Source organism: Spea bombifrons, chromosome 5 (genome assembly GCF_027358695.1).
Source record: "Spea bombifrons isolate aSpeBom1 chromosome 5, aSpeBom1.2.pri, whole genome shotgun sequence".
NCBI lineage: Eukaryota > Metazoa > Chordata > Amphibia > Anura > Pelobatidae > Spea > Spea bombifrons.
Window position 1 is genome coordinate 50076195 of NC_071091.1, and position 12074 is coordinate 50088268.

Genomic DNA, 12074 nt, shown 5'->3' on the forward strand with positions numbered 1-12074 from the left:
GCCTTCAGGACGTCAAAGATTTTGACTTTAATGTATTGAACCTGACTGCACACATCCCTACAAAAGCGGTAAGCGATATAAAATGTAAACTATGTAAAATACAATATTAGCTCCAGAGAAAACAGAGGCAAATACGGATTACCTATATTTGTGGACACTAGAACAAACTGTCATGAATCCTGTCATTTTTACTACAGGACCATAAGGAGCTCCTGGTTGAAACTGAGTATCCTCTTGATATTGGTTGAGGTCTGTATGGTTTCTTGAGGGTAATCTCAGCACAGAGCATGTGAATATGTGTGGATTGCAGGTGGCAGGTAGAAAAAAAAGTAATTCAGGAAGAAGTTCTATTACAATCGTTATCAAAACACATGAACCATAATAATTTGTACAAAAAGTACTAAATGGACACTCCAGTCATCGTTTGCATTTTAATGCATACGGTTGCTGTATAGCCCCTTCTAAATTTTCGTTTGGTCCATTTTGCAAGTGCATGGAGGATTCTGCAGGATCCCCCCACATGCATTTGTAATTTTCCTTAGCCTCAGCTAAATGCTGTGAAGGAGATGTGTTCAACCAAACACATTTTCTTGCACGCAATCTACTCCCCTCCAGTCAGCTCCAACTCTGGCTTGGAGAATGCTGCAGGCAGGGGTCTGTTCAGACATATGTGGCAAGTCATCCCATTGATTTCAATAGGAACACTTTCCTGTAGCTGATTAACTGCTTAAAGATGCAGCTTAACTAGATCAGTTAAATTCTTTATTTTTAATGTATTGTTGTTTTGGAAGAAAGCCTATTAAAGTAATGTAATATACATTCTTCTGTAGTGTTGATGTCAGGGACATTAACTGGCCTTAAATATTCTGGCTTCGTTTTTTATTATTACATTTCCATGAATTCAAAAGTTGACTTAAATCAATGTCTGGCCATTGATATCTTAGTTGCTAGAAGGATATTTATGGCCAGATTAAGAAAGGAATTTTTTTTAAATATGGGTAGTTCCAAATAGAACAGAAAATGTTGGCGCTTCAAAGGAAGTGTCTATTTTTAACAAAAGTTTAAAAATATTCTAGAGTCTCTTTTTTATATCATCAAGTTTTTCACACTATATTTAACTCCATATGTGGAGAATGGTGCCCTCCTGCCTATTACATCTCCAGCACTGACTGTAGTGTAGACATTATGTTGAAACCTATGTAATCGCTATGTAATCCCTTTCCCATGTTATAATTGCAAAAATCTTTTCAATTACCTGATTTAGCACCTTGGAGATATGTTTTTTTACTATGTTTAACAATACATTGATTCAATAAAGAATGAGAAAATGCTATATTGTCAAAAAAATCTTTATTCTATTGTAAGTGAAAATATCTTTATCTGTCAAAAGGAAGTTGTGATGGATCTCTAAAAATAAATATTTTATTTAACCCCCCATATAAAAGTCTGCAATGGTATTTCCTACTGTCAATGTCCAAATTGTTAATTGTAAATTCTACATATAAATTTTTGAAAACTTCAATCGGAGTAAGGTTGCAATTACATTTTTTGTGTCAATCTTCTTCCGAAACTTATTAATTGCTTGAATATTGCTCGAATATTACCAAATTGGGCTGTTAATTGCTGGATTTACCTAGTAAAGAGGAAGAAGATTGGGTAAATTAGAGGCATTTGTCTCAAGGAGGTACCACACTGAATTGTTTTTTATATTGGAATCCCAAGCTAAAAAGTGTGTAAACATTACATGTGCAAATGGGCCAAAAAACAATTCAGACAAGTTTTTCGGTTCGTTTTTGGTCCATTCGTTTTTGTGAAACTATTTCCGTTCCCTTCCTATTCACTTTGGCCAAAAATTCTGGGTTTCCATTGCCCACATAAACACATTCTCGTTCACTCTCTCAAAACGCTTCCTCTCTGCTGACCACTTCTGCATCTTCTCTGTGCTATCTTTGACTGCATCTCCGTGGACAACTCTGGACGGGAACTTCCGCCAAAATGGTGGGGCTTGCAGTGACGTCATCATCCCTAATTGGAGGATCAGGGAGAGGGTGTCACTGCAAGAACCACCATATTGCCTTCAGTTCAAATTAGGACGAAAAGACTTTCTTTACACAGATTGGAATATTAGGGAGAGGACGTCTTCAGACACGTCTCCATATTGCTCTCAGTTCATGTTATGGCAAAATGATGGTGCTTTAGGTGATGTCCTCTCCTCCGATTGGAGGACATCACCACAATGCTTTACATTTACTAATATCTGAGGCTCTTACTAAAAAGGTATCAATTCTAGAGTAAGACTGATGGGAACTTGAAGAAAAATCTTTTTCAGCAGGGTGATTTACCCTCCAGACATCAAGCAGATTATTTCTAGATAAAACTTTATATAAAGCACTGCCAGGAGTTTCAGAATTCAAATCACATTTCCTATGTCTAGGAAACTTTATCAAGCGCTGGATCTAGAATACAATTAATGCTCTCTAAAGATTAACATTCCTTTGGAGAGGAGATCACATTACTTCAGAGATTTATTTGGAGAATATACGTTCACAAGGGTATATACGTTGTCATTTAATATATTTGATTCTATTTGAAATCAAAATAGTAGCCCCCTCTTCTTTTGATTTAACATATTTGAAGAATAAATAACTGGATATTTCCTGTACTTCCAATATAAAGTCCCTTGTTTCTCCAAATGAGTCTCCTGAACGAAGCAAACATCCGTCTTATACTGAATCAATGTATGATACAGATAGACTCTCTTGTGTGGAGAGTTCAAACACTGGGTAGATCCATTACAACCATCCCATACTCCCTATGTTTCAAAAACCAATTGAAGAAAAGAGAGGCCTGGCTTCCATAGTCTAAATCTACGCAAATGTTTCTTAAACATATAAAAACCATCTTGACAAATCAATCATACAATCTACTCATCACTCAAAAGCCATGTAGAGAACCTGTGTCTCATGGCTCTGCTCCAGACCAAAACAAAAGGAAGAAAATAATCTGGAGCACAAACAAGTGCCGGTGATGTCAAGAGGGGAAGAAATGGCTGACATTTAATAATCCCATGTGGAAAAGAAATCATATAATCCTCAATTATACTGTTATCAGTATCAATAATTTCATCCATATCATAATTAGTCTTTTCACTCAAATTTATAGTTCTATATTGTGATTCTATTCAATGTTTTAAATGTATTAATTATTAAGTTTCAGTAAGATGCATTAATTAGCCCCATTAGCTCATCCCCTTGTATATCGCCCTTGGGCCAGAGTCATATGAGCACATCATACACATAACCCCCAGTACTTTGACGGCACCTACATTGCAGATGTCCTCCCATCTCTCTTTATCTCTCCCTTTTCTCCCTCTCGCCACATTCTTTATTTTTCGCCTTCTATTTGACCCTCATTCTCTCCTTCTCTTAATCTCTCACCTTTTTCTAAATATCGCCTCATTTTTCTCTTTACTTCTCCTCTTATTTCTCTTTACCTCATCCTTTTTTCCTTTCTTCTATCTCTTCAGTTTTTCTTTGATCCCCTCTTTCTCATTAGCGCTCTTTTTATCTCATCTGTCCTATTTCTCTTTTTCTCTCCTCCGACTCTCTTTATCACTCCCTTTTCCCTATCTCTAATTCTCATTCTCTCTCTTTCATCCCATCTCTTTTTCATTATCTCCCCCTTCTCTCCATCACTCCCCTATATCTTTCTCTTTATCTCCCCATTTTATAACTATCTCTCCCCTTTTCTCTCCATCACTTACCTTCCTCTAGTGGGAGCCAGAGGCCTCTCTCTCACTGCTCCAAATGTTAACACGGTAACATACCCAGACACACACTAACGTACACAAGCAAATGCACATAACACACATAACCAGACAGACAAACATACATACCCAGAGAGATACTAACATACAGACACACCCAGGCAGACACACATACACGCAGCTCACTTATCCCAGGAAGCCTCAGCCTGTCTTTGATGCAGCGCGCCCTGTGTGATGCTGCGCTACTCCCACGGGGTCACGCAACACAACAACAACCTTGTGTACCCTAGGCCAGTACCTTCCTTGCCAATAGGTAGCACCGGCTCTGCTATATACGAAATGTAACAGAAGTTCCATTCAGTATGTTTCTAGCATATCATTTGAAATATCTTCAGGAATTTCAATAATTTTTTAATTTCTCCTCCTGGAGCGATTTTCAAACTCCACCATTTTTTCTTAAATCTTAAACATATCCTTCTTCAATTTTAGCGCTGCAATAGTTACATTTCCTGCACAAGGAGCTGAAATTCATTATCTTGAGTCATAAGATCAGATGAAATTTGAGACATTTCCAATTTTAGTTCAGATACGTTTGCCTCTATGATATAAGTAACCGTTTAGTTTGGTTGCAGATTACTTCAGGTTCTCTGACTCACAACCTTTGTGGTATGTTAAACTGCAAGTGGCTAGATGCTATCCTTCGGATACTCTGTCTAAACCAGCGCATCGTCTTATATTTCGAGTCTGTACGGCGGTCCGTCTCGCTATTGCCCAAGTGTGGAAATCTGGCACTCCTGAGCTGCACGTCGTTGAAGCTAAAATTTGGCATATGCTGAAGATGGAAAAGATCACGGCTTACCTGCACGACAAGTCCCACATTTTCTTTCTCACCTGGGGACCGTGGATGGAGAAATTTGGGATGTCACCAGCAACGGTTTCGTGGATCTGACCTGTGGCTGCTACCTGTTGTTCGGCTGGCTGAGGCTCTGAGGTTTCTGAGAGTTCTATCTCTTTTTTTTTTTTTTTTTTTTTTTTTTTTTTTCTTCTCTCTTTCTTTCTTTTTTCTCCCCCTCTCCTTTTTTCGGTGCTTATCTTTGGTCTTCTGGCTTTATCTCTTTTCTTTTCTCTGCATTTCTCTCTGGAGATGATTTTCGATACTTTCACCTATTCCAGACTCACCGGCGCTGTTATTATGTGCGCTCAATGTGTGCCTTTCTGGGCCTTCGTCTTTTGGGCGTTGTGCCATGGGCCTATTATTAGGGTACATTCTGTTTACGTTATCTCCTGTTTCGCGCTCATTGGCGTTGTCGTGATGTGTACATTGTACCTATGATGTGGTGTTTTGTCTGTATTTGAGTTTATTTGGAAGTCATCTTTTCTATTGACAAAATAAAAATTACTTCTCAAAAAAAAAAAAAAAACTGCAAGTGGCAGCAAGCGGCACCAATTCCCAGCGTGGCTGGATTTGTGCATCCCCCTGCCTCCTGCACAATGATCCATATGCCACAATGGTCAGTACAGCCAGGAATGCCCAGAGCCTCTGACTATCTCCATGAGAGATGCGCGCTTAGCAGGGATGTATATGTGTAGGTGTTTGCATGTTAGAATGAATGTAAGTGTGTAATTATGAATGAGTATGTCCAACCACATGATGACCCGATCCCTTCCCATCTCACCCAGTCTCTTTCATCTACTCCTGTACCTACTCTAGCTCACATCTTCAACCTCTCCCAACCTCCTTCAAGCATGCTACCATTACTCCAATCCTGAAAAAGCCCTCCCTGGACCTGATCTGTCCAGTTACTGTACCATCTCTCTCCAAGCTTCTTGAAAGAATTGTTTATACTCAATTGCCTAAGCTTCTTGATTCCAACTCCCTACTGGACCCTCTTCATTCTGCTTTTTGCCTTCAACACTCTACTAAGTCCACCCTTACTAAAGTTACTAATGACCTACTACTCCCTGATAAATTCAAGGGCCACTACTTCATGCTAATCCTACTGGACCTTTCTGCTGCTTTCAACATTGTGGACTACCCTCTTCGCCTTCAAACTCTTCATTCTCTTGGTCTCTCTCCTGGTTCACTTCCTACCTCTCTGATCGTACCTTCAGCATCTTCATCTCCAGTAACACTTCCCCTCCTCCCCTCAGTCGTGGTACCCCAAGGCTCAGTTCTAGGACCCCTTCTGTTCTCTCATCCTTTGGCTTTCAATACCACCACGGTTATGCTGATGACACCGAGATCTATTTATCCTCTACAGATCTCTCTCTCCCTCTGTCTTAGACCGTGTTATCAACTGTCTCGCATCTGTCTCTACCTGGATGTCTGTCAGGGCATAGGTAATCAGGTCAGGTAGGAGCTCAGTTGCAGGGGATATCAGAGGCTCAGTTTGTACTCCAGGATGCATCATTGCCAGGAGGAAGGTACAACCGGCTGGATCTTAATAAGAGATGGTCTGTATTGAAGAAGCCAGCAAGACAAGTACAGGTTGTAGACACGGCAGGAAGCCCCCAGGCAGGACAGACATAGTCAGACAGGCCGGGTCAGAGCCAGGGCAACAAAATCAATGCCAAATCAGAATCCGGGAGAAGAGTCAGAAGCAAGCCTGGTCACAACAGGAGAAAAGGGCCAGGTAGATACATCACAATGCAAAGGCCCAGAATGGAGGAATCAGACGGTACTTAAGGGGGAGGGCTGTACCCAGAAAAGGAGATACAGCTGGTCAGGTCGTTAGTCCACAGAGTGCTCTGATCAGACAGGCAGCCTCAAAATATGACACCTACAGTGGGGCAAAAAAGTATTTAGTCAGCCTGTAATTTTCACCATAGGTACACTTCAATTATGAGAGACAGAATGGGGAGAAAGAATACAGGAAATCACACTGTAGGATTTCTAATGAATTCATTGGTAAGTTCCTCGGTAAAATAAGTATTTGGTCACCTACAAACAAGCAAGATATCTGGCTCTCACAGACCTGTAACATCTTCTTTAAGAGTCTCCTCTGTCCTCCACTCGTTACCTGTATTAATGGCACCTGTTTGAACTTATCAGTATAAAAGACACCTGTCCACAACCTCAAACAGTCACACTCCAAACCCCACTATGGCCAAGACCAAAGAGCTGTCGAAGGACACCAGAAACAAAATTGTAGACCTGCACCAGGCTGGGGAGATTGAATCTGCAATAGGCAAGCAGCTTGGTGTGAAGAAATCAACTGTGGGAGCAATTATTCGAAAATGGAAGACATACAGGACCACTGATAATCTTCCTCCATCTGGGGCTCCACGCAAGATCTCACCCCGTGGTGTCAAAATGATCACAAGAAACGTCATGATTGGCTTAGTCATTGAGTTGGCATTGTACTGGTTGGAAATGATATATTATGTGTTATAATTTTGGTCTAGTCATTGAGTTGGCAATGTATTGGTTGGAAATGATATAAATGGCTAATAATAATATAAAAGATATAATAGACCACTTAGAATATAGATTATCACAAATTTTTACATTTTTTTTTTCTTTTTAAGCAAATATTACATAAAATTGTGGGACTCACAAAGATATATAAGTATTGTTAGTCTTTGGATAGGATATTCTCACAAATTCAGAATTGATATATTAGGATAGAAAAAGTTAAAAGACACTATTATATATTCACGACACATTATATATATGGGGGAATAATAATATATATTATAATAAATCACTTGAGGAGAAGGAGGCTTCTATTATAGCTATTAATGTACATTTTCCTTCTGGTATATATGATATTAATAAAAACCCATGATCATACACCTCATATACAGGTATATATATAATTTTTTTTTTGGATAGACATATATCTATGAAAATAAGAGATGACTGTGCTCCTCGCCTTTGCTGGCCTTAAAACACATTCTCATTCCTTGCTGGTTCAAGGAATTTCTTCACATTAATGGCGGAGATAATGTTTCTCCTTCATAGTGTGTTGGGTTTGATTGTTTTTTTTGTTTATGAATGTTGTAGTCATGTGTTTTCTAGTCGGAGATTGAGGGATAGGGAGCAGTGCTGGTGGAGGACGGGAAAACAAATTTTCCATGTCCCTTAAATTAATGACAATTAATGCACAGGGTTTAAACTCTCCATATAAGAGATCTTACTTGTATGACACATTAATTAACGAGGGGATAGATATTGCATTTATTCAAGAGACACACTGGAATCAATTAACAGAAAAATCTGCTTGGAAATATCATAGATACCGACATATTTATGTATCTTCCCTTTTAGATAAAAAGAAGCGGGGAGTAGCTATATTGATATCAATTAAAAATAAATTTGAGTATATACATCATGAAGCTGACAAGGAAGGAAGAAGGATTATACTTGTTTGTAATATAAACAATGTTACTTATACCCTTGTTAATTTATATGCCCCATCAGAAGGATCGATAAGATTTCTCAATTCAGCTATGGAAACAATAGAAAAAATCTCTAAAGGCTCATTGATTATAGCAGGTGACCTGAATTATATAATCGATATTGAAAAAGATACTAAGACTTCGAAGAAACGCAAAAACAGATGCGTGTTTGAAAACTAGGGCCAAAGCATTTTCTGATTCTCTGTTTAAACATGGCCTTTATGATGTGTGGAGGGTGCAACATCCTGAGGAAAGAGACTACTCTTTCTTCTCGAATGTGCACCAATCATATTCACGCATTGATTATTTTCTAATGCCTGGTCACTCTCTGAAAATCTCTACTACCTCTCTAATTGGAAATATTTCACGGTCTGACCATGCTCCAGTATTTATTTCTATTAAGGATAACCCTCAATATAGAACAAGAACTCGTTGGAGACTCAATGAATCTCTTTTAAAAACAGAATCTGATAAGATAGATCTGATAAAACAAACAACATCTTTTTTGGAGCACACTGACAATAATGAGACTTCAGATCTAAATCTGTGGTGTACCCTAAAATGTGTTCTTAGGGGACACTTAATAAAAAAGGGTGCCTGGATTAAAAAACAGAGAGGTAAAGAACTTGCCCATTTGTATATTGAACTGGCAAAACTTGAGAGACTAAATAAACAATACCCATCCAGAGATTTCTCGAAGCAGTTAGAGACTATCAAAGAATCGATAATCATTAAGCTTAAAATTAAAACTGAAACAATAATGCAAAGATTGAAATCTAGTTGGCATTATGGAAATAATAAAGTAGGGAAAAATCTTACTAATAGATTGAAGGCACAAAATCAATCAACTAGAATAAAAAAATCATACACAATGGAATAACTTGTATATCACCAACACAGATAGGTAATGCCTTCAAACAATATTATGAAACTCTATATAATTTACCCGAACCTAAGATTGCTACTACCGATATAGTTCAATTTTTAGAGACCTTGCATCTTCCAAAACTTTCTGCAGAAAAATTAGTACAATTAAATCAACCACTTACAATTCAAGAGACTACTACTGCAATTCTTAATTTGAAAAGAGGGAAAGCTCCAGGCCCGGATGGCTTTTCAGCCATATTTTTTCAAAGTTTGAATCCAGTAATTTCTTCCATCTTAACAAAATCTTTTAATTCTATTTCTACTGGAAGAAGTTTTTCAAAAGAGATGCTGGAGGCGAGTATATCGCCAATTCTGAAACCAGGGATGGATCCCTCAATGGTTGCTAACTACAGGCCAATATCTCTCATCAATTTAGATGTGAAGATATACTCTAAGATATTGGCCTCTAGATTGGCTCAAATAATACGAGATTTGATACATCCAGATCAGGTAGGATTCATTCCTGGTAGGGTGGGTGAAGAAAATACGCGTAAAATCTTCAATATCATGGAATATATACATAGATATAAAATCTCTTCGGTTATAGTAGCTTTAGATGCCCAAAAGGCATTTGATAAGGTCAACTGGAAGTTCTTAGCGGAAACACTTCAAGTATTTGGTTTAACAGGTCCCTTTCATGATCTAACTATGGCCTTATATACATCTCCTGTGGCAAGGATTAGAGGCCCCTTTCTAGATTCAGATACGTTTCATATTTATAACGGTACAGGACAGGGCTGCCCACTAGCTCCCCTGTTATATGCTCTAACAATTGAGCCTTTTGCTGCCTATGTTAGAAACTCTTCTAATATTCATGGTATAAATATTGATAAACATGAATATAGTATTACTTTATATGCAGATGATGTCTTATTAACATTATCTGCACCTTTACTATCTATCCCTGTTCTTTTAAAAGCAATAGAAAAATTCGGATACTATTCTAACTATAAACTCAATTTATCAAAGACTCAGATGATTCCATTTTATCTCTCTGAGTCTCAGATATCTGTAGTTCATGGGCATATTCAAAATAATGACCAGACACATCAAATTGACTATTTGGGGATCATAATCGGAGCTATATTGGAAGATATTGCTGTTATAAATCATAAGAAACTTTTTTTAGAAATAAAATCTTCTCTAGCCAATTGGATGAAACTTGAAATCTCTTGGATGGGTCGTATTAATATTCTTAAAGCTTATATAATTCCCAAAATGTTATATCTTTTTCGATTAATTCCTTTCTACGTCTCGAAAGATGTTATCTTAAAGTGGGAAAATTTACTGTCTCAATTCGTTTGGGCAGCTAAAATAATAAGATTACCATCGGAGCTTCTTAAAAGACCTACTGAATCTGGGGGTTTAGGTTATCCTGATATAAAGGAATTATATGAAGCCTCTCAAGTAGCATTTATGATGGCCTGGGGCTCTACAAAAGAGAAAAACACTCTGTGCTGGTATAATATAGAGAAATATATACAATTCTTATTGTTGTGGCTACCTCAATCCCAATTTAAGAAGAAAAATTTTCCTATCTTAATAATTGCAGATATATTATCTTCTTTCTATAGAATTAAAAAAAGGTTTGCAAAAGGGATTCCATTTACAAAAAATTGCCCCCTGGAGGCTCTATCATTCTATATACCTGACCTTGTACTGGACAATTGGAAAATGTCAGGAATAGAGAAGATAGGCGACCTCTATTTAGAGGGAAATTTGGCTTCTTTTTCTTTCCTGACTGATAGATATATGCTATCGTCAAGAGAAATCTTTAAATATATCAGACTCAAACATTTCTTAATATCAAACCCACCACCTGAATGTAATCCCTGGTTGAAATTTACTACTTCTTGTCTAAGATCTTGAAATTTTTTAATGACAATAAGACTTTTTATAAGTCTAAAGCACATAAACAATGGGAGAAAGAATTGGAAATTTCTATTCCCTTGTATTCTTGGCATAAAACATGGCAATTTACTAAAAAAGCAACCCACTGTATAAATCTTCAAGAACTCTTTTTTAAACTTATATATAGATGGTATATGGTCCCTACACGTATAGCTAAATGTCAACCAAAGAATGGAGATAGGTGCTGGCGGTGCCACGTTGAAATAGGGTTGTATAAACATATTTGGTGGGATTGCCAAAGACTAACTCAGTTTAAGATAAAAATATCTGAGCTTTATTTGAAATTGTTTGGGTCCCATTTGGAACTTTCCCCTCAAAGGTTTTTGTTTCATTTAGAGTTTATAGATATTAATAGCAATGATCGGACCCTATGGGTTAATATACTTTTGGCGTTTAAAATCTGCATTGCTAGATATTGGAGAAAACAGGATATACCAAGTTGGCAAGAGATTAAAATGCAAATAAATTTACAAAGTAATGTAGAAAAATATTTTTTTCTAAAAGAAGCTAACTCAAGAGAGAGGTATGACTGCATCTGGCAGAAATGGTTTCAAATAACTGATTAAAAATTCCCTGTGCATTATTATAACCACAGCACTGCTCCAATGGCCCTTGTTTGGCCCTGATAATTTATGATCTCCCTCCTCCCCCAAGGAAACACTGAGCGTTTGAATATTTAAAATTATTATTCTTTAAAGCTATGAGTCTTAATGGCTGTGACAGGCCTCCCTTTTCCTTGGGATTTTTGTCAAGGATCTTGGGTGTAACCACAGTCTTCTAGGGTAAATGAAGTCCAGGACACATCCAGCTCAGCTTCAATGTTTATTGTAAAGGAATAAACAGCAGCGGTTGTAAGCAGAATAACAGTCTTTGCTTGGAACAAAACAGGTCACAATTTACCATCAATATGGCTTTGCAGAGAGAAACCACCCCTCAGTTTATCAGCTCTCCTAGCTGGCATAACAGTGGCTTCCTCCTCTGAATCAGGCTCAAACCCTTTAACCTTCTGCCTGCTAATTAATTAGCCACAGGTGAGCTGCTACTTAGTCCACACCTGTGGAGCTCCTGT